Source organism: Bos grunniens, chromosome X (genome assembly GCF_055505025.1).
Source record: "Bos grunniens cultivar Pamir isolate PY7600 chromosome X, Bosgru_T2T1.0, whole genome shotgun sequence".
NCBI lineage: Eukaryota > Metazoa > Chordata > Mammalia > Artiodactyla > Bovidae > Bos > Bos grunniens.
Genome location: NC_141194.1, coordinates 46,849,346 through 46,873,831, shown reverse-complemented (window position 1 = coordinate 46,873,831; position 24,486 = coordinate 46,849,346). Strand labels below are relative to the sequence as shown.

General features: G+C 39.8%; 1 long non-coding RNA gene and 1 pseudogene across 2 annotated transcripts in view; one reads left to right on the top strand and one right to left on the bottom strand.

The window, feature by feature from the left end:
• The window catches only part of LOC147340263 (uncharacterized), a 430,014-nt gene that overhangs the window by 306,735 nt on the left and 98,793 nt on the right, over positions 1–24,486 (bottom strand). The gene's annotated exons all lie outside the window — the stretch shown is intronic.
• On the top strand, positions 1,603–14,590 carry LOC147340265 (polycomb group RING finger protein 6 pseudogene; annotated as a pseudogene). Its single transcript, XR_015159488.1, has 2 exons — positions 1,603–1,822; positions 10,861–14,590. The product of XR_015159488.1 is annotated as a polycomb group RING finger protein 6 pseudogene (transcript).

Here is a 24,486-nt window from a genome sequence, read left to right as displayed (position 1 = left end):
CAGAGCCACTTTGCTGGATGTATTCTTGGACTCAAGCAAGCACACGCTGAGACCTAAGACTATGCTAAGTTGGCTGACATAGAACAGGGAGAGAAGGAAACTCCTGGTAAATTCTTAAATAGACTATGGGAGGCACTCCGCAAGTTTACTGACATTGATCTCAAAATTACAAAGGTAGAAATGACCTTATAAGGTAGATTTCTCACTCACTCAGCTCCAGATATCCACCATAAGTTACAAAAACAGGCATTTGGGCCAAATATGTCTTTAGAAAAACTGTTGTACCTGGCTCAGATGGTATATCATGGTAGAGAATATGAGGAGGAAAATAGGAGGAGAAAAAGAACTAGGAAAAAAACTGAAGCCCCAACAAAGGCTGTTAGATCCACTCTGAAACAGCCTGAGAAAAATGTCCAGAGGGACCCAGATGAAAATGAATGGACTCGTTATTAGTGTGAAAAGGAGGGGCATCTCGAGCAGAATTGCCCTCAGGCATCTAAGCTGCTCCTGGCTTCATGTCTGGTCTACAAAGGACCATACTGGAGAAGAGACTACCCTCCAAGGTGTAGGCCCCAGGGGTCAGACTCTAGATAATTGGGACTGAAGGTGCCCAGGGGTCCCCACACAATCTCCCATCCTAATAACACCTGAGGAACCCTGGATATCAATAACCGTGGGGAGCGGGGGCGGCGAATCAGTCAGTTTTCTTTTGGACGCTGGGGCAACTTTCTCTGTGCTCACTAAAGCTCCTGGCCTGCTTTCTCCTGATCCACTACCATAATGGGAGTGTCAGGACGAGCCAAACGCTATTATTTCAGTCATTCTTTAAGGTGCAACTGGGACTCTGCTATTTTCGCATGAGTTTCTGATCATTCCAGAGTCTCCCTTACCCCTTCTGGGGAGGGATATACTAAACAAGGTCCATGCCTCTGTTTTCATGAATATGGAGCCTGTTTTTTCTCTCATATTAATTGAACAAAATGTAAATTATAAAGTGTGGGCTGATGGAAAAACTGTGGGTCAAGCATAAAATGCTGTTCCTGTCATTATCAAGCTCAAAGACCCTCATTTTTTCCACATCAAAAGCAGTAGCCACTAAAGCCCAAGTTTAAGGAATGATTAAAACCCATCATTGAAAATTTAAAGGAACAGGGGCTATTAATTCCTTGTAATAGCCCATGCAACACTCCTATTTTGGGTGTTAAAAAAAGTCAAATGATAAATGGAAACTTGTTCAAAACATACAAATAATTGATGCCTAATCCTTATACTTTATTGTCTGAAATTCCTAAATGAGCCAAACATTACTTTAAGACAATTGAGAGGATTGTTGGGCATTACAGGCTACTGCTACATTTGGATTCTGGGTTATGGGGAACTTACCCAGCCTTTGTATAAACTTATAACTGAGACTCAGGAGGCCCAAACTGACAAGCTAGTTTGGTTCCCAGAGACTCAAAAGGCTTTTAAGACTCTTCAAACTGCTCTCTTGCAGGCTCCTGCTTTGAGTTTGCCCACAGGATCAGAGTTTAGTTTGTTTGTTACTGAAAAAACAGGCTATGGGCATATAGGTTAAGTGTAATTGCTACTATTGTTTTGCTAATGCCTAAAGCTCATAAGTTTACTAATGGGCAAAATCTTACTGTACTGACTGATGTAAGGGGGATCTTAAACACTAAAGTTCAGAATGACAATGGTTCTGCCTTTAAAGCTACTGTAACTCAAGGGGTATCAAAAGCTCTGGCAATAGAATACCATTTACACTGTTCCTGGAGACCCAAATCCTCAGGACAGTTGAAAAGGCTAATGACGTTAGTAAGAGGTATCTGCATAAGCTATCTCAGGAAACACAAGACAGTTGGTTTAAAGTTTTACCCATAGTTTTAATGAGGGCTTGAACTGCCCCTAAAAAAAGGGGACTGTCTCTATGGCAGACCGTTTTTGTGCACATTGTCATAGATCCGGAAGACTTAGAATTAACTATGTGACTCAACTATCAGCTTTTCAAGAGACATTAGGAGAACTCCAGGAGGAGACCCCTGACCCAGCCTCCATAATCGGTCTAATTGCTGTGTCTGCAGATCACTCCCCTCATCAGTTGAAGACTTCCATGGTGGGTTTCTCCATTTCAAGGAAAAGACTTTCTTCAACTTTGTCAATATCTTCACCAACAATAATTACTTGTGATGCCTCTCTAATTTGATGACATCTAGCAACCCTAAGCGCAGGCACTGCTCCTTACCTTGGACGAGGGGTATCTCCTCACGGCCGCCCCTCCTGACATTGAACATGGAACAGCTCCTCTCGGCCCTCCTGCACCTGCACAGCCACGGCTCCTTGGACGTGGGGTTGCTCCTCCCGGCCGCCACCCCTGGCATCGGGCATAGGGTAGCGCCTCCCAAACACTGCTCCTGACCTCTGGTGGTGGATAGTGCCTCCGGGCCTCCGCCCTTGGCCTCGGGTGGGGCATAGTGACTACTGGCCACCGCCCCTGACCTCCGGTGGTGGGTAGTGGCTCTGGGCCTCCACCCCTGGCATCAGGCTTGGGGTAGCCATTCTGGGCCGCTGCCCCTGGCGTTGGGCGTGGGGTAGCGCCTCCCGGCCACTGCCCCTGACCTCGGGCAGGGAGTAGCTCCTCTCTGCCATGTGGCTGCATGGGTGCAGGAAGGTCGAGAGGAGCTACTCCATATTCAAGATTAGGAGGGGCAGCCATGAGAAGATACCCCTCCTCCAAGGTAAGGAGCAGTGGCTGCGCTTTGCTGGAGCAGCTGTGAAGAGATACCCCACATCCAAGTTAAGAGAAACCCAAGTAAGACAGTAGGTGTTGCGAGAGGGCATCAGAGGGTAGACACACTGAAACCATAATCACAGAAAACTAGTCAACCTAATCACACAGACCACAGCCTTGTCTAACTCAATGAATCTAAGCCATTCCCTGTAGGGCCACTGAAGATGGGCAGGTCATGGTGGAGAGGTCAGACAGAATATGGTCCACTGGAGAAGGGAATGAAAAACCACTTCAGTATTCTTGCATTGAGAACCCCATGAAAAGTATGAAAAGGCAAAATGATTGGATACTGAAGGAGGAATTCCCCAGGTTGGTAGGTCCCCAATATGCTACTGGAGATCAGTGGAGAAATAACTCCAGAAAGAATGAAAGGATGGGGCCAAAGCAAAAACAATACCCAGTTGTGGATGTGACTGGTGATAGAAGCAAGGCCCGATGCTGTAAAGAGCAATATTGCATAGGAACGTGAAATGTTAAGTCCATGAGTCAAGGCAAATTGGAAGTGGTCAAACAAGAGAAGACAAGAGTGATATTGACACTCTAGGAATCAGCGAACTAAAACAGACTGGAATGCGTGAATTTAACTCAGATAACCATTATATATGCTGTTATAATATATATATTATATAATATTATATATTATATAATTAATATATAATATAATATTTAATATTATATTTATTAATATAATTAAATCATATTATATAATGTATATAATATAAACATTATATATATTCCTGTGGGCAGGAATCACTTAGAAGAAATGGAGTAGACATCATGGTCAACAAAAGAGTCCGAAATGCAGTACTTGGATGCAATCTCAAAAACGAGAGAATGATCTTTGTTCGTTTCCAAGGAAAACCATTCAATATCACAGTAATCCAAGCCTATGCCCCGACCAGTAATGCTGAAGAAGCTGAAGTTGAATGGTTCTATGAAGACCTATAAGACCTTTTAGAACTAACACCCAAAAAAGATGTCCTTTTCATTATAGGGGACTGGAATCCTAAAGTAGGAAATTAAGAAACACCTGGGGTAACAGGCAAATTTGGCCTTGGAATAAGAAATGAAGTGGGGCAAAGGAGAACAGAGTTTAGCCAAGAGAATGCACTGGTCATAGCAAACACCCTTTTCCAACAACACAAGAGAAGACTGTACACATGGACATCACCAGGTGGACAACACCAAAATCAGATTGATTATATTCTTTGCAGCCAAAGATGGAGAAGCTCTACACAGTTAGCAGAAATAAAACCAGGAGCTGCCTGTGGCTCAGATCATGAACTCCTTATTGCCAAATTCAGACTGAAATTGAAGAAAGTAGGGAAAACAACTAGACCATTCAGGTATGATCTAAATCAAATCCCTTATGATTATAAAGTGGAAGTGAGAAATAGATTTAAAGGACTAGATCTGATGGATAGAGTGATGAACTATGGCCAGAGGTTCATGACACTGTACAGGAGACAGGGATCAAGACCATCCCCATGGCAAAGAAATGCAAAAAAGCAAAACGGCTCTCTGAGGAGGCCTTACAAATAGCTGTGAAAAGAATAGAATCCAAAAGCAAAGGAGAAACGGAAAGATATAAGCATCTGAATGCAGAGTTCCAAAGAATAGCAAGGAGAGACAGAAAGCCTTCATCAGTGATCAGTGCAAAGAAATAGAGGAAAACAAAAGAATGAGTGAGTAGAGATCTCTTCAAGAAAATTAGAGATACCAAGGGAATATTTCACGCAAAGATGAGTTCAATAAAGGACAGAAATGGCATGGACCTAACAGAAGGAGAAGTTATTAAGAAGAGGTGGCAAGAATACACAGAATAACTGTGAAGAAAGATCTTCATGACCAAGATAATCACAAGGTGTGATCACGCACCTAGAGCCAGACATCCTGGAATGTGAAGTTAAGTGGGCCATAGAAAGCATCACTACGAACAAAGCTAGTGGAGGTGATGGAACTTCAATTGAGCTATTTCAAATCCTGAAAGATGATGCTGTGAAAGTGCTGCACTCAATATGCCAGCAAATTTGGAAAACTCAGCAGTGGCCACAGGACTGGAAAATGTTCATTTTCATTCCAATCCCAAAGAAAGGCAATGTCAAAGAATGTTCAAACCACCGCACAATTGCACTCATCTCACTCGCTAGTAAAGTAATTCTCAAAATTCTCTCAGCCAGGCTTCAGCAACACGTGAACCATGAACTTCCAGATGTTCAAGCTGGATTTAGAAAAGGCAGAGGAACCAGAGATAAAACTGCCAACAATTGCTGGATCATGGAAAAAGCAACGGAGTTCTAGAAAAACATTTATGGACTATGCCAAAGCCTTTGACTGTGGAGATCACAATAAACTGTGGAAAATTCTTCAAGAGATGGGAATACCAGACCACCTGACCTGTCTCTTGAGAAACCTATATGCAGGTCAGGAAGAAACAGTTGTAACTGGAGATGGAACAACAGACTGGTTCCAAATAGCAAAAAGAGAATGTCAAGGGTCTATATTGTCACCAGGCTTATTTAATATAAATGCAGAGTACATCATGAGAAATGCTGGGCTGGAAGAAGCACAAGCTGGAATCAAGATTGCCAGGAGAAATATCAATAACCTCAGATGTGCAGATGACCCCACCCTTATTGCAGAAAGTGAAGAGGAACTCAAAAGCCTCTTGATGCAAGTGAAAGAGGAGAGTGAAAAAGTTGGCTTAAAGCTCAACATTCAGAAAATGAAGATCATGTCATCTGGTCCCATCACTTCATGGGAAATAGATGTGGAAACAATGGAAACAGTGTCAGACTTTGCTTTGGGGGCTCCAAAATCACTGCAGATGGTGATTGCAGCCATGAAATTAAAACACGCTTACTCTTTGGAAGGAAAGTTATGACCAACATAGATAACATATTCAAAAGCAGAGACATTACTTTGCCCACAAAGGTCCGTCTAGTCGAGACTATGGTTTTTCCAGTGGTCATGTATGGATGTGAGAGTTGGACTGTGAAGAAAGCTGAGTGCCAAAGAATTGATGCTTTTGAACTGTGGTGTTGGAGAAGACTCTTGAGAGTCCTTTGGACTGCAAAGACTTCCAACCAATCCATACTAAAGGAGACCATTCCTGGGTGTTCTTTGGAAGGACTGATGTTAAAGCTGAAACTCCAATACTTTGGCCACCTCATGTGAACAGTTGACTCATTGGAAAAGACTCTGATGCTGGGAGGGATTGGGGGCAGGAAGAGGAGTGGACGACAGAGGATGAGATGGCTGGATAGCATCATTGACTCGATGGACATGAATTTGGGTGAACTCCGGGAGCTGGTGATGGACAGGGAGGCCCGGCATGCTGCAATACATGGAGTCGCAAAGAGTCGGACACGACTGAGTGACTGAACTTAACTGAACTGAGCGATCCTAAGATGAATTGGTATAATACTTTGTACCTTAACTATAGATATAATGTGATATTTAATCTTGATTATGTTTTAACTTTGTGTAATGTCTATTTTCCTTATATCTGCAATTGTATAATGCAGTTTGTTTCTAACCTTCTGAAAGCTTTTTTTTTAATACATTTATTTTAATTGGAGGCTAATTACTTTACATTATTGTATTGGTTTTGCCATAGATCAACAAGAATCCGCCTTCAGTTCACTTCACTTCAGTTCAATCGCTCAGTCATGTCTGACTCTTTGCGACCCCATGAATCAGAGTGCGCCAGGCCGCCTTGTCCATCACCAACTCCCGGAGTTCACTCAGACTCACGTCCATCGAGTCAGTGATGCCATCCAGCCATCTCATCCTCTGTCATCCCCTTCTCCTCCTGCCCCCAATCCCTCCCAGCATCAGAGTCTTTTCCAATGAGTCAACTCTTCACATGAGGTGGCCAAAGTACTGGAGTTTCAGCTTTAGCATCATTCCTTCCAAAGAAATTCCAGGGCTGATCTTCTTCAGAATGGACTGGTTGGATCTCATTGCAGTCCAAGGGACGCTCAAGAGTCTTCTCCAACACCACAGTTCAAAAGCATCAATTCTTCAGTGCTCAGCTTCCTTCACAGTCCAACTCTCACATCCATACATGACCACTGGAAAAACCATAGCCTTGACTAGACAGACCTTTGTTGGCAAAGTAATGTCTCTGCTTTTCAATATGCTATCTAGGTTGGTCATAACTTTCCTTCCAAGGAGTAAGCCTCTTTTAATTTCATGGCTGCAGTAACCACCTGCAGTGATTTTGGAGCCCAAAAGAATAAAGTCTGACACTGTTTCCACTGTTTCCCCATCTATTTCCCATGAAGTGGTGGGACCAGATGCCATGATCTTCATTTTCTGAATGTTGAGCTTTAAGCCAACTTTTTCACTCTCCACTTTCACTTTCATCAAGAGGCTTTTTAGTTCCTCTTCACTTTCTGCCATAAGGGTGGGGTTATCTGCATATCTGAGGTTATTGATATTTCTCCCGGCAATCTTGATTCCAGCTTCTGCTTCTTTCAGCCAAGCATTTCTCATGATGTACTCTGCATACAAGTTAAATAAGCAGGGTGACAATATACAGCCTTGACGTTCTCCTTTTGCTATTTGCAACCAGTCTGTTGTTCCATGTCCAGTTCTAACTCTTTCTTCTGACTTGCATATGACGTCCCTGGTGGCTCAGATGGTAAAGCGTCTGCCTACAATGTGAGAGATCTGGGTTTGATCCCTGGGTTGGGAAGATTCCCTGGAGAAGGAATTGGCAACCCACTCCAGTACTCTTGCCTTGAAAATCCCATGGACGGAGGAGCTTTGTGCAGGCTACTATCCATGGGGCTGCAAAGAGTCAGGCACGACTGAGCGACTTCATTTTCACTTTCTTTTTTCGACCTGCATATAGGTTTCTCAAGAGGCAGGTCAGGTGGCCTGGTATTCCCATCTCTTGAAGAATTTTCCACAGTTTATTGTGATCCACACAGTCAAAGGCTTTGGCATAGTCAATAAAGCAGAAATAGATGTTTTTCTGGAACTCCCTTGCTTTTTCGATGATCCAGCAGATGTTGGCAATTTGATCTCTGGTTTCTATGACTTTTCTAAAACCAGCTTGAACTTCTGGAAGTTCACGGTTCATGTATTGCTGAAGCCTGGCTTGGAGAATTTTGAGAATTACTTTCCTAGCGTGTGAGATGAGTGCAATTGTGTGGTAGTTTGAGCATTCTTTGACATTGCCTTTCTTTGGGATTGGAATGAAAAATGGACCTTTTCTAGTCCTGTGGCCACTGCTGAGTTTTCCAAATTTGTTGGCATATTGAGTGCAGCACTTTCACAGCATCTGCCTTATGACCCAGCAATCCCACTACTGGGCCTACACACCAAGGAATTCAGAATTGAAAGAGACACGTGCACCCCAATGTTCATCACAGCACTGTTTATAATAGCCAGGACATGGAAGCAACCTAGATGTCCATCAGCAGATGAATGGATAAGAAAGCTGTGGTACGTATAGACAGTGAAAGCTTTTAGGTTACAAATGGTTGTCCAGGCTCCTATGAGTGCCACAGCCTCCTCCAACGATTACTTGGGGCTCCTGGATCAGAGACCCTCAATATGAAAGTTAGAATAATTCGTTGCCTCAATAATTTAAGGACAATGCCCGTCAACAGCAGGAGGTAGTTATGGAATGAAAATGACGCCCCTTTCTCCTGGCAATATAATTCTCCTAAAAGAAAAGTGGGGGTGAGAGAGTCAATTTCTAGGTAGGTACATAAGAAATCTGGGGTCCCGGAGGAGGAGAAAGGGGTCTGAGGCTTTCAAAGAGGAGATAGTGGTCTGGAGTTCTCAAGGAGGAAAGGACAAGTTTTTTTTTTTTTTTTTTCCCCTCTATCTTCCTTAATAAGGACTATATAACAGCAATGTATCCTGCTTGAGGACAGTCTCTCCTTCTTGAAAACCTTCTGACTAATCCTGTTCTCTTAAAATGTATATTACGGGAGTTGTTCTGGCAAGATATTTCTATTGTTAGTTCTAATCCTATCATCTTAAACAACAGAATGGGAAAGACTAGATATCTCTTCAAGAAAATTAGAGATACCAAGGGAACATTTCACACAAAGATGGGCTTGATAAAGGACAGAAATGGTATGGACCTAACAGAAGCAGAAGATATTAAGAAGAGGTGGAAAGAATACACAGAACAACTGTACAAAAAAAGATCTTAAAGACCAAGATAATCACGATGGTGTGATCATGCACCTAGAGCCAGACATCCTTGAACGTGAAGTCAAGTGGGCCTTAGAAAGCATCACTACGAACAAAGCTAGCGGAGGTGATGGAATTCCAGTTGAGCTATTCCAAATCCTGAAAGACGATGCTGTGAAAGTGCTGCACTCAGTATGCCAGCAAATTTGGAAAACTCAGCAGTGGCCACAGGACTGGAAAAGGTCCGTTTTCATTCCAATCCCAAAGAAAGGCAATGTCAAAGAATGCTCAAACTACTGCACAATTGCACTCATCTCACACGCTAGTAAAGTAATGCTCAAAATTCTCCAAGCAAGGCTTTAGCAAAGCTGAACCGTGAACTTCCAGATATTCAACCTGGTTTTAGAAAAGGCAGAGGAACCAGAGATCAAATTGCCGACATCCGCTGGATCATCAAAAAAGCAAGGGAATTCCAGAAAAACATCTATTTCTGCTTTATTGACTATGCCAGAGTCTTTGACTGTGTGGATCACAATAAACTGTGGAAAATTCTTCAAGAGGTGGGAATACCAGACCACCTGACATGCCTCTTGAGAAACCTATATGCAGGTCAGGAAGCAACAGTTAGAACTGGACATGGAACAACAGACTGGTTCTAAATAGGAAAAGGAGTACGTCAAGGCTCTATATTGTCACCCTGTTTATTTAACTTATATGCAGAGTACATCATGAGAAATGCTTGGCTGAAAGAAGCAGAAGCTGGAATCAAGATTGCTGGGAGAATATCAATAACCTCAGATATGCAGATGACACCACCCTTATGGCAGAAAGTGAAGAGGAACTAAAGAGCCTCTTGATGAAAATGAAAGAGGAGAGTGAAAAAGTTGGCTTAAAGCTTAACATTCAGAAAACGAAGATCATGGCATCTGGTCCCATCACTTCATAGGAAATAGATGGGGAAACAGTGGAAACAGTGTCAGACTTTATTTTTGGGGGCTCCAAAATCACTGCAGATGGTGACTGCAGCCATGAAATTAAAAGAGGCTTACTCCTTGGAAGGAAAGTTATGACCAACCTAGATAGCACATTGAAAAGCAGAGACATTACTTTGCCAACAAAGGTCTGTCTAGTCAAGGCTATGGTTTTACCAGTGGTCATGTATGGATGTGAGAGTTGGACTGTGAAGGAAGCTGAGCACTGAAGAATTGATGCTTTTGAACTGTGGTGTTGGAGAAGACTCTCGAGAGTCCCTTGGACTGCAATGAGATCCAACCAGTCCATTCTGAAGAAGATCAGCCCTGGAATTTCTTTGGAAGGAATAATGCTAAAGCTGAAACTCCAGTACTTTGGCCACCTCATGAGAAGAGTTGACTCATTGGAAAAGACTCTGATGATGGGAGGAATGGTGGGCAGGAGAAGAAGGGGACGACAGAGGATGAGATGGCTGGACGGCATTACTGACTCGATGGACGTTAGTCTGAGTGAACTCCAGGAGTTGGTGATGGACAGCAAGGCCTGGCATGCTGCAATTCATGACGTCACAAAGAGTCAGGCAGGACTCAGCGACTGAACTGATCACCTTAAAATATGAATTGTAGGAGTGGGTCTACTAAGATATTTACAACCTCGAGACATTCTTTTGATTTATTGTAATAACCATTTTAAAAAGTATATGACTTCCTTGCTAAGACTAGTGAAGGGGGGCACTCCCAACCCACTTCTAATGTCTATGTCAGAAGCTTTCTCTGTCCCTTTTTATACTTTAATAAAACCCTGCTACATAAAAGCTCTTGAGTGATCAAGCCTGGTCCGTGGTCCCAAAGCTAAGTCTTCTTTGGAGATCATGAATCTGACATTGTTCATGGTAAGCTATCAACAGAATATGATGATCCAACTTTCGTAATTTAAAATAGCTGTCATTAAGAAATTTGATCACTCTACTTTTGGCCTGGAGGGGATCCCTGTAGTAGTTGCAGACAACAACGGTGCTGCCATGGCCCAGGGAGTCACAGCCATGCTGCCCCAACCTTCCATCCCCCCTCCTGCCCTCACCCCAGAGCCCAAAGTAGATGAGGAGGGCCTGCCGCTTCTGCCCAAGACAGGGGCTCCAGGCTGCTCAGACTCCCTTTTCCCTGCTTGAGCTGCAGCCTGGGTGCAGCCTCGGCTGCTTGAGGGGAGGCTTCAAGAATGGCGATGAGGAATTGGAAGAGGATGAGGACCTTGAAGAGGAAGAACAGGAGGAAGAGATGAATCACTTCCTGCTGAGGCTGAAGTGGTGCCAGCCAGACGCTCAGAAGGAGGAGGAGCACCTGATTAATCTCTCTGAGCCAGCCCCGTATATCTTGTGTTCCATTTGCAAAGGTTACTTAATAAATGCAACTACCATAACAAAATGTCTTCATACATTTTGTAAAAACTGCATTGTAAGACACATTTGCTATAGCAACAGATGTCCAAAATACAACATAGAAGTACATCAGACACAATGTCTTTACCACATAAGGTTGGACCAAGTGTTACAAGACATAGTGTACAAATTAGTGATCAGTCTAAGAGAAAAAAGCAAATGCATGATTTCTATAAAGAAAGGGGTCTAGAAACACCTAAAGCTGTTGTTCCACAGCCAGTCCTTTCAAACAAAAGAAAAACTTAAAAAGTCTTAAAATGAATGTTTCCTATTCCACCTGAACTTGATATGTCTTTATTACTAAAGTTTACTGGTGTTGATGAAGGCACAGGACATTTTAAGCCACTGGAAAAGAAGTTTGTCTGAATTTTGCAAGAAGCAACTATTGGACATGTAGGAAAATTCCTCAGAAGAAAAAGAAAAATGTGTCTTGATTCAGCTTGTCAGGTAGATATCATCTGTGGTGATCACTTGTTAGAGAGTATCAAACTCTAAAGGAAACATGACATGTAATAGGTGATGCAGCAATGCAGGATGGTCTGCTGATCCTTCATTATGGACTTATGGTTTCTTTTTTGAAAATTACTTGGATGATTCTAACGGTATCTAACAGTAGAAGGGAAACAAAATAAGACACTTCTGCAGGATTGCAGTCTCACCAAAGATTTTCATGAAACGTGTAATTGCTATCACTTTGTGCTGTTTGAGACATAACTGATCTATTTTCAGCAAAAAGAATCATGGATTTATAAATACAACTTGGAATGATAGAATGCATCTGTTTTACTAGAGACTACATGTAAAAAGCTTCCATAGCTCATGGGGAAAATTTGTAAAGCATTGAATTTTTATGATTTCAGATACTTTGACATTGATTTTGTTTCCTAATCGAGGTAAATCAGTTAGTTACTGTTTGTCTTCATGGAGCCACACCACTTTCCAGTTGGTTCAGATTCTGCTCTCTTCAATGGCATCAGTTTTGCAGTCATCCTTTTGGAAAATGTGTGCTTTTGAACTGAAAATTTAAAGCCAGGCTTTGTTAAATTACAAAATGTACCTCCTAAAAAACACCAAAATTTCTCTCCTTATGTCTGTTACTATTTGTTTTATGTATTTGGGTCTTCCTATATGTACCTCTATGTTTGTTTTATGGATTTGGGTCTTCCTATATGTACCTAAATGTACCTCTTAAAAAACACCAACATTTCTCTCCTTATGTCTGTTACTATTTGTTTTATGTATTTGGGTCTTCCTATATTAGGTCCATATATATTAACAAGATATATATTACATATATTAACAGTAACTCAATGGGCACGAGTTTAAGTAAAATCCAGGAGTTGGCAATAGTGAGTCCTGGCATGCTGCAGTTCATGGGGTTGCAGAGTCGGACATGACTGAGCAACTGAACTGACTGATATTAACAAGTGTAAAATCCCCTTCTTGTATGGATCCTTTTATTATATATAGAGAGAAGGCAGTGACACCCCACTCCAGTACTCTTGCCTAGAAAATCTCATGGATGGAGGAGCCTGGTGGGCTGCAGTCCATGGGGTTGCTTAGAGTCGGATACGACTGAGCGACTTCACTTTCTGAGCGACTTCACTTTCACTTTTCACTTTCATACAGTGGAGAAGGAAATGGCAACCCACTCCAGTGTTCTTGCCTGGAAAATCCCAGGGACGGGGGAACCTGGTGGGCTGCCGTCTATGGGGTCACACAGAGTCGGACACGACTGAAGTGATTTAGCATTTAGCATTATTATATAGTGTCCTTTTTAATCTTTCTCTTGATCTTTTAATTGGGAGTGGTTCCTCTGTTTCTCCATTTTACTTATATTCTCTTATTCTGTGACTTTAGGAGAAATAATTATCTACTGTGGTCTTGGAGGGTTATTTATATGTGGGGGTATCTTTGTGTAGGTTTAATATATTTGGTGTGAGGACTGTTTTTAGTATGGATGCTTATCACTTCTTTCCTCAGTGTGTGTTAGTTGTTATTCCCTTGATAGGAGGTGTGTAGATATGGTAGCTGTTTCCTGGTCCTGAGGTTCTCAGAGGCAGGGGTGGCTCAGGTACAACCCTGAAGGTGGTTCCTGACCACTTCTGGAGACTGTGAGGGTGGTGATGGCATCTTGGGACCACTCTTGGTGTCTGAGTGGGTAGTAGAGGGGTGGGTCATGAATACTCCTGGGCTCCAGGAGGGATGCATCAGGGACTCACAAACACTCCAGGCATCTGGGTGGATAGTGGTGGCAGCTTGATACCCCACCCCTGAAGCCTGTGCAGGCAGTGTCCAGTCCTCTGTGAGTGCACTCACTGAGAAAAGGGCTACAATCAGGAGTCCCTCCTGTCTCTTCATGCAACCCTCAAACAGTGGTGACTAGCCTGTAAGTAACCCAGGCTTCCTCCGTGTACACTCTCAGCTGTGGTCATAATGGATTCCAGCAACCCCCACACTGAGGCTATTTCCACACAGCCAACTCCAGTCCTCTTCCCAGTTCTGATCTCCGAACTCTGAATTCCAGCATCCAGCCCCTGCCCACAGTGGTGGTAGTGTATTTCAGGCTGGGGAGTGCAGGGCAGTGGCACTGACTGTTCTGTTCTTCCTCTGGTTTTGCTGCCACAAATAATCTGCTGCATTCTCCTCTCATGCTCTGAGGCTCCCCTTCTGTCCTGGCTGATCTCCCTACCAGTGAAGGGCCTTCCAGGATTCAGGAACCTTTATTCTCTCACAGCTCCTTCTTAGGGGCACAGGTTCTGTCCTGATTTTTTTTTTTTTTTTACTTTTTTGCCTACCCAGTTACACGGAGATTTTCTTGCCCTTTCAGCAGCCTGAGATCTTCTGCCAGTGTTCAGTAGATACCCCATGAGAACTGTTCTACATATAGATGTATTTTTCATGTATCTGGGGGAGAAGGTGAGCTTCACATCCTACTAGTCTGCTGTCTTGATTATTCTCATGGTATCTTTAAATGGGCCTTGTATAAGATAGTTACCTCTCTTTTGCTTAATTATATTGTGTGATAGACATTATGTCTCCCTGGGGAATCTTTCTCCTGCCTGGTATTATAAGACAGGGTTGAACAAGATGATTAGGGCCATGGATACTCCTGAAGCCTCAATTGCTTCACTTTGGGAAACGTTAACTAGTTCCCCATGGTGGACAACTATCTTAATTACAATAATTCTGGTTGTTTTGTTCTTGCTGTTTGCTCCCTGCATCTGTAATTGTATAACTGGATTTGTTTCTAGCTGCATGAAAGCTTTTAAGTTACAAATGGTTGCTCAAACTCCTGCTACTGCTGTAGCTTCCTCCAGCTACTATTTGGGGCCCCTGGATCAGATATCCTCAATATGAGGATTAGGAGAATATGTTGCCTCACCAATTTAGGGACAACACCCCTTGTCAGCTCAGAAGCAGTTATGGAATGAGAACGACGCCCCTTTTCCCTAGGCAACATAATTCTCCTAAAAGAAAAGGGGGGAATGAGAGAATCATTTCCTAGGCAGGTTGATAAGGAGTCTAGGGTCCCCAAGGAGAGAAGGGTCTGGAATTCTCAAGGAGGAAGAAAGGACAAACTTTATTCTTTCTCCACATTCCTTAGGATTATATAACAATAATGTATCCTGCCTAAGGACAGTCTTTGGATTCAACCTTCTGTTATTTTAAAATGTTAATTATGGGAGTATACCTGGTCTTTACAAGGATGTATCTTGCCTGAGGACAGTGTTATCTTAAAATGTAAATTATGGGAGTAGGTCTGATGAGGTCTTTACAACCTCCAGACATTCTTTGGATTATATAACCTCATTGTTAACACTAGCAAGCGGGTACTCTTTCTGCCCCCTTCTGATGCCTATGTCAGAAGCTTTCTCTATCTCCTTCATACTTTAATAAAACTTTATTACACACACACACACACACACACACAAAAAAAGACAGGGCATATAAATCTTCCCCTCAGGCAATAATAATTAAACATACACAAAGAAGCCAACAGGTTACCCAAACCGACACAGTATAAAATAAAAACTGGGAGCTAATATACATAGGCTAATACAGTCAATAATGGAGATTTTATTTGCCCCTATGGTACATTGCTCTGGGTTTAACTTGTAAACTCAGAAAGAGGGCCTTTGTTGAATGCCTTGTGCAAACTTTTGAAGGCATGATAAATTAAAATTTAAATTAAAAATTCTAGAACATAGAATTCTTGATTTCTATTTTAGTTAACTATCTCACAGATACAGAGGCAAATTAAACACAGTGTAGGCAATCAATCCTTGATATCCTTTTTGTAGATGATTAGTTTTGGAGGTAATTAAAGTAACTGTCTTTGTTTTGCATGTATCTACAAGTTAGAAATATAAACATAGCCCACAATGACCTGAGATTAAGCCTAATTAGCTCAATCAAGTAGAACCTGAAACCAAAAAGAAAAAAGGGGGAAAAAGAAGCTTTTTTAAAACTTCTGCAAAAGCTCCTTCATCCAAAATCTAATACATAGCCTTCATAAGGATTTAAGGACAAACACAAATATCAAATCTTTCTGACTAATAGTAAAAAGCTTTAGTCATCTGAGCAAATAAATTGGTCTTATTACAATTATTATTTATAAACAAGAAAGCTTACATTGTAACACCTAATGCATGATTAAATTCTAAAGTAAAGCTGTGAGATCTCTAGTTATATCTATTAATATGCCTATGTATAAATTATACATCAAGCTTCCCAGGTGGCACAGTATGCAGGAGATGTAGGTTCAATCCCTGGATAGGGAAGATTCCCTGGAGTAGGAAATGGCAACCCATTCCAGTATCCTTGCCTGGAAAATTCTATGGATAGAAGAGCCGACTCAGCACAAACACACACACACAGACACACACACACACACACACACACACACACACACACACACACTATACATATAATGTTTCTACTTTCAGATAGTATTAACAAAATTAAAATTTTAAAAGAGCTCTATTTAACTGACCTTAAAGTAAGTGATTACACATTAAAAATTATAAATATAATAGAAAACTATCCAAATGAACTGCAGATTCACATCAACTGGGAAATAGTCAATATTAATGTTTGATATTGTTTTGTTGGTTTAATGAATACAGATGTGTTACTTTTATTGCACTTATGTTTACTAGATGTCAAATAATGTCATGTTATCTCTAAGAAAATTTGTTAGGAAGAAAAATACCTTGGAATGATGGCTGACTTTGCCTAATGTCTGATAAAATTTTCACAGGTAATATAAAAATGGTTGTTGGAAACAAATTAAGTAGATTTAAATGAAATAAAAGCTTTTCAGTTCAGTTCAGTCACTCAGTCATGTCCAACTCTTTGAGACCCCATGAACCGCAACACGCCAGGCCTCCCTGTCCATCACCAACACCTGGAGTCCACCCAAGCCCATGTCCATCGAGTCAGTGATGCCATCCAACCATCTCATCCTCTGTCGTCCCCTTATCCTCCTAACCTCAATCTTTCCCAGAATCACGGTCTTTTCCAATGAGTCATCTCTTTGCATCAGGTGGCCACAATATTGGAGTTTAAGCTTCAACATCACTCCGTCCAATGAACACCCAGGATTGATCTCCTCTAAGGTAGACTGCCTAGATCTCCTTGCAGTCCAAGGGACTCTCAAGAGTCTTCTCCAACACCACAGTTCAAAAGCATCAATTCTTCTGTGCTCAGCTTTCTTTATAGTCCAACTATCACATCCATACATGACCATTGGAAAAACCATAGCCTTGACTAGATGGAACTTTGTTGGCAAAGTAATGTCTCTGCTTTTTAATATGCTGTCTAGGTTGGTCATAACTTTCCTTCAAAGGAGTAAGTGTCTTTTAATTTCATGGCTGCAATCACCATCTGCAGTGATTTTGGAGCCCAGAAAAATAAAGTCAGCCACTGTTTTCACTGTTTCCCCATCTATTTGCTATGAAGTGATGGGACTGGATGCCATTATCTTACTTTTCTGAATGTTGACCTCTAAACCAACTTTTGACTCTCCTCTTTCACTTTCATCAAGAGGCTCTTTAATTTTTCTTCATTTTCTGCCATAAGGGTGGTTTTATCTGCATATCTGAAGTTATTGATATTTCTCCCGGCAATCTTGATTCCAGCTTGTGCTTCATCCAGCCCAGCTTTTCTCATGATGTACTCTGCATTTATGTTAAATAAGCAGGGTGACAATATACAGCCTTGATGTAATCATTTTCCTATTTGGAACCAGTCTGTTGTTCCATGTCCAGTTCTAACTGTTGCTTCCTGACCTGCATACATGTTTCTCAAGATGCAGGTGAGGTGTTCTGGTATTCCCATCTCTTTCAGAATTTTCCACAGTTTATTGTGATCCACACAGTCAAAGGCTTTGGCCTAGTCAATAAAGCAGAAATAGATGTTTTTCTGGAACTCTCTTGCTTTATCGATTATCCAGCAGATGTTTTCAATTTGATCTCTGGTTCCTCTGCACTTTCTAAAACCAGCCTGAACATATAGAAATTCATGGCTCACATACAGCTGAGGTCTGGCTTGGAGAATTTTGAGCATTACTTTACTAGCATGTGAGATGAGTGCAATTGTGTGGCAGTTTGAGCATTCATTGGCATTGCCTTTCTTTGGGATTGGAATGAAAACAGACCTTTTCCAGTCCTATGGAACCTGCTGAGTTTTCAAAATTTGCTGGCATATTGAGTGCAGCACTTTCACAACCTCATCTTTTAGGATTTGAAATAGCTCAACTAGAATTCCATCACCTCTACTAGCTTTGTTCATAGTGATGCTTTCTAAGGCCCACTTGACTTCTCGTTCCAGGATGTCTGGATGTCTATTTCTGTGTATTCTTGACACCTCTTCTTAATATCTTCTGCCTCTGTTAGGTCCCTACCATTTCTATCCATTATTAAGCCCATCTTTGCATGAAATATTCCCTTGGTATCTCTAATTTTCTTGAAGAGATGTCTAGTCTTTCCCATTCTGTTGTGTTCCTCTATTTCTTTGCATTGATCACTGAGGAAGGCTTTCTTCTCTCTCCTTGCGATTATTTGGAACTCTGCATTCAGATGCTTATGTCTTTCCTTTTCTCCTTTGCTTTTTGCTTCCCTTCTTTTCACAGCTATTTGTAAGGCCTTCTCAGACAGCCATTTTGCTTTTTTGCATTTCTTTTCTATGGGGATGTTCTTGATCCCTGTCTCCTGTACAATGTCACGAACCTTGATTCATAGTTCATTACTCTATCTATCAGATCTAGTCCCTTAAATCTATTTCCCACTTCCACTGTATAATCATAAGGGATTTGATTTAGGTCATTCCTGAATGGTCTAGTGGTTTTCCCCACTTTCTTCAATTTCAGTCTGAATTTGGCAATAAGGAGTTCATGATGTGAGCCACAGTCAGCTCCTGGTCTTGTTTTTCCTGACTGTATAGAGCTTCTCCATCTTTGGCTGCAAGGAATATAATCGATCTGATTTTGGTGTTGACCATCTGGTGATGTCCATATGTAGAGTCTTCTCTTGTGTTGTTGGAAGAGGGTGTTTGCTATGACCAGTGCGTTCTCTTGGCAAAATCTATTAGCCTTTGCCCTGCTTCATTCTGTACTCCAAGGCCAAACTTGCCTGTTACTCCAGGTGTTTCTTGACTCTCTACTTTTGCATTCCAGTCCTCTATAATGAAAAGGACATCTTTTTTGGGGTGTTAGTTCTAGAAGGTCTTGTACGTCTTCACAGAACTGTTCAACTTCAGCTATTTCAGCATTACTGGTCTGGGCATAGACTTGGATTACAGTGATATTGTTTGGTTTGCCTTGGAAACAAGCAGAGATCATTCTGTCATTTTTGAGATTACATTCAAGTACTGTATTTTGGACTCTTTTGTTAAGTATGATGGCTACTCCATTTCTTCTAAGGGATTCCTGCCCACAGTAGAATAGATATAATGGTCATCTGAGTTAGACTCACCCATTCCAGTCCATCTTAGTCCGCTGATTCCTAGAATGTTGATGTTCACTGTTGTCATCTCCTATTAGACCACTTCCAATTTGTTTTGATTCATGGACCTAACATTCAATAACTATGCTTTATGCTATGTCTACTTAAAAATAGTTTCTCCAGATTTTTGATAACTTGAAACTTTAGAGTTTTGCAAAGTTAAATGATGGAAATTTATTAAATAGCTAGATCATTCCCAAATTAAATATGATACTGAAACATTAATTACTGAACAAAGCATTCCTTTTATGGATAAACTAAAAATACTTAAAACTAAGAATAAAAATTTGGGGAGTCACATTGAAAATTTTTCTATAAAAAACATGATTTTATAAATATAAATAATATTTATATGTTTGACAATCTATAGAACATTAATATAATATCTAATAATTACTTCTCACTTTTCACTAGAAATTAAAGTTTTTAAAGTTAAGATTTCTCTTGACATAGATAACAAATCTACTATATTAATAAGGAAAACATCTTTGTATAAAAGGAGAAAAGTATAAAGAATAGAATTGCATTTTGTTTAGTGAAAAGAAAGTAATTTTGTTCCGGAGAGAGAGAAAGAAAAAAAAGCAAAGAAAAAAATCTGAAAGCAAGAAGAAAGTTATAGAAAGTTTGTGGGAAAAGAACCCTGAAAACAGAGTTTCTTCGTGGTCATGACTGGCTAAGTTCAAGATAAAATTTAATTGAATAAATAAATCTTAAGATTAAAAGTAAGCTGGTACAAAACTAGAATTTAATTAACTCTTTTTTCTTAAGAGAACAAAGTTTTCTTGGAATATTGATCTGCTTTTGATAACATTGAATGCTTTCTTTGTGTTTTAAATAATGTTGTAACTTTCTTTATTTGTCTTTAAAATATTTTATTGTCATTTTGGCTGAGTGAGTAAATAATACCTAACAGTGATATATGATCCTATTTGACCAAGTGTTTTAAAACCTTTTGATATCTTGACAACATTTCCCAAGTTAATTTCTAAATGAAGTTCTTTTGACCTCTAGCTAACTTTGGAATGCTTCAAAGGGCCCTGAAACATTCCAAAGTGAGATACTATAATGATTCTGTTTATTTGGCATCTTAAATTAAATATTGACAAGTAGTATTACTAAATCTTCTTTGGTTATATTTCTTGGGTAAATGTCATTAAAACATATTCCAAAAATTATATGGAATTTCTAAAAATCAGTCTGGTATTATATCAGTCATAACTCTATCATCTTAAAATGGTGTATCTCACAGCAACTGGCAAGTTTCTTTGTCAATTTCACTCTAATCAGATTTTTACCCATGTCATTTTAGGTTTTTTTGCCATTTACGGTCATTTAATTCTGAACACTTTACAAAATGAAGATCTTCATGAAGATCCATTAAAAGGATTTTCTGACAAATATGTTTCTGATGATTTTTAGATCATATCACTGAATTGGGTAAGAAATTACAAAGCTCTAAAGGAAAACCTAATGGCTTCATCCAGATAAACAGGAATTAATTAACATGGGACTGAAAGGGCTGATAAATATGATTTATAATTTTGTTACTTTTGTTTAAAATATTAGTTTTTTACATTTGTTTTCCAGAATCCCTTTCTTATGCTAACTATGACCCACATGAAAAATAAGATTTCTGCCTTAAATGATCAACTTCCTAGTCGTGGTGATCTTTGAGGGAGTTCGTTTGGTTCTAGAAAGTGATGGCACAAACCCTCATTTATGATTTTATTGTTAATAACTGTATTACTTATGCTCTATTTTATAAGATTGTTGTCTCTTGCATTACCCAATGTGTAACCAATCTTCTAACAAAATAAATGATGACTAAATATCTTAATACAATTCCTCACATAAGTAGCTCTATATAAAATTAATTGTAATAGTGCAACTCTAGATATAGGGGGAAGTAACAAGGCAAAAACATTTCCTGAATTTTAATAGACTAGTAAGACAGATGACCCAGAGAATTTGGTTATTAACATGGCCTAACCCAGATATGGGCTTCCCTCATGGCTCAGATGGTAAAGAATCTTCCAGCAATGCAGGAGACCATGGTTCAATCCCTGGGTTGGGAAGATGACCTGGAGAAGGCAATGTCCACCCACTCTAGTATTCTTGCTGGAGAATTCCATGAACACAAGAGCCTGGCCTGCTACAGTCCATGGGGTCGCAAAGAACTGGACACAACTGACCGAATGAACTGAGCACAAAATAAACTGATTATAAGAGGATGTTATGAACAGCTGTATGCTAACAAATTGGACAACCTAGAAATGGACAAGTTCTTGGAATTATGCAAACTTAATCAGGAAGAAACCAAAACTCTGAATAAACCAAATACTAGTTAAGATATTAAAATAGTAATCAAAACCTCTCCCAAAACAAAAGCCCAGAACCAGACACCATCAGAGATGAATTCTTCTAAACATTCAAAGATTTAATACCTTTCATCCTGAAACTTCCAAAAAGTTAGAGAGGAAAGAATGCTTCTTAACTCACTTTATGAGGCCCAAATTACATTAATATAAAAATCAAAGATAGCAGACAAAAAAAAAAAAAAAGAAAGAAAGAAAGAAAAGAAAAGAAAATTACAAGCCAATATCCCAGATTAACATAGACGCAAAATTCTTTAAAAATATATTATCAAGTTAAATGCAATATATCATAAGTATTATATACCATAATCAAGTTAAATTTATTCCAGGGTTGCAAGAATGGTTTAAGGGAGCAAATCAATCAACATAATGCACAATTTTCACAAAATGAAAGACAGAAAATATTCGATTATCTCTAGTAGAAAATGAAATAAACAATACTATTTATAGTTGCAATGAAAAGAATAAAATATGTAGGAATAAATTTAACCTAGGAGGTGAAAGACATACACTGAAAACTATAAGGCATTGATGAATGGAACTGAAGGAGACACAACAACATAAAAAGATGAGAATTAACATTGTTTAAATGTCCATATTATGCAATATAATCTATAGATTCAATGAAATTACTGTCAAAAATTAAAGGTTATTTTTCACAAAAAAGGACCAAAAATTCTAATTTTTTTATGAACTCCAAAAGACCTCAAGCAGCCAAAGAAATCTGGAGAAAAAAAAGAACACATCTGGAATTATCACCCTCACTGATTTCAAGTGACATTACAAAGCTATAGTAGTCAAATCAGTTTGGTATTGGTAGATATGGAATAGAACAGAGCCCAGAAATAAACCTACACATGTAATGGACAATTAAATTATGACAAAAGAGCAAAGAACATACAGTGAAAAAAAAAGCATAATTTCTTCAATAAATGGTGCTAGGAAAACCGGATGGTCACATGCAAAAAAATGAAATTAGACTACTATCTCACATCATACATAAAATTAATTCAAATTAATTAGACTTACAATAAGACCTGAAATGACAAAAATCCTAGAAGAAAACATGCCATATAATCTTTTATATTGGTCATAGCAGTATCTTTCTGAATATGTCTCCTCAGGCAAAGGAAAAAGAAAATAAATAGCATGACATCAAACTAAAAAGATTTTGCCAAGTGACAGAAAATAACAACAAAAGGAAAAGACTTCCTACTAAAAAGGAGAGAATATTTGCAAACGATTTATCCAAAAAGGGGTAAGTATTCAAATATACAAGTTCAGTTCAGTTGCTCAGTCATGTCTGACTCTTTCCAACCCCATGGACTGCAGCATGCCAGACCTCCCTGCCCATCATCAACTCCCGGAGTTTACTCAAACTCATGTCCATTGAGTGGATGATGCCATCCAAACATCTCATCCTCTGTCCCCTTCTCATCTCACCTTTAATCTTTCCCAGCATTAAGGTCTTTCCCAATGAGTCAATTCTTCACATGAGGTGGCCAAAGTATTGGAGTTTCAGCTTCAGCATCAGTCCCTCCAATGAATATTCAGGACTGATTTCCTTTAGGATGGAATGGTTGGATATTCATGCTGTCCAGGGGACTCTCAAGAGTCTTCTCCAACACCACAGTTAAAAAGCATCGGTTCTTCGGTGCTCAGCTTTCTTGATAGTCCAACTCTCACATCCATACACGACTAATGGAAGAACCATAGAATTGACTAGATGGACCTTTGTTGGCAAAGTAATGTCTCTGCTTTTTAATATGCTGCCTAGATTGGTCATAACTTTTCTTCCAAGGAGCAAGTGTTTGTTTGTTTGTTTGTTTGTTTTTAAATTTCATGACTGAAGTCACCATCTGCAGTGATTTTGGAACCAAAAAAAGTCTGTCACTGTTTTCATTGTTTCCCCATCTATTTGCCATAAAGTGATGTGGCCAGATGCCATGATCTTGTTTTCTGAATGTTGAGTTTTAAGCCAACTTTTTCATGCTCCTCTTTCACTTTCATCAAGGGGCTCTTTAGTTCTTTTTCACTTTTGGCCATAAGTGTGGGGTAATCTGCATGTCTAAGGTTATTGATATTTGTTGTAGCAATCTTGATTTCACCTTGTGCTTCATCCAGTCCAGCATTTCACATGATGTAATCTGCATATAATTTAAATAAGCAGAGTGACAATATACAGCTTTGATATACTCCTTTCCTGATTTGGAACCAGGCTGTTGTTCCATGTCTAGTTCTAATTGTTATTTCTTGACCTTCATATATATTTGTTAGGAGGCAGGTCAGGTGGTCTGGTATTCCCATCTCTTTCAGAATTTTCCACAGTTTGTTGTGATCCACATGTCAAAGTTTTTGGCATAGTCAATAAAGCAGAAATAGATGTTTTTCTGGACTTCTCTCACTTTTTCAATGATCCATCAGATGTTGGAAATTTGATATCTGGTTTCTCTGCCTTTTTAAAATCCAGCTTGAACATCTGAAAGTTCATGGTTTATGTACTGTTGAAGCCTGCCTTGGAGAATTTTGAACATTACTTTGCAAACATGTGAGATGAGTGTGATTGTGTGGTAGTTTGAGCATTTTTTGGCATTGCCTTTCTTTGGGATTGGAATGACAACTGATCTTTTCCAGTCCTGTGGCCATTGCTGAGTTTCCCAAATTTGCTGGCATACTGAGTGCAGCACTTCCACACGATCATCTTTCAGGATTTGAAATAGCTCAACTGGAATTCCATCACATCCACTAGCG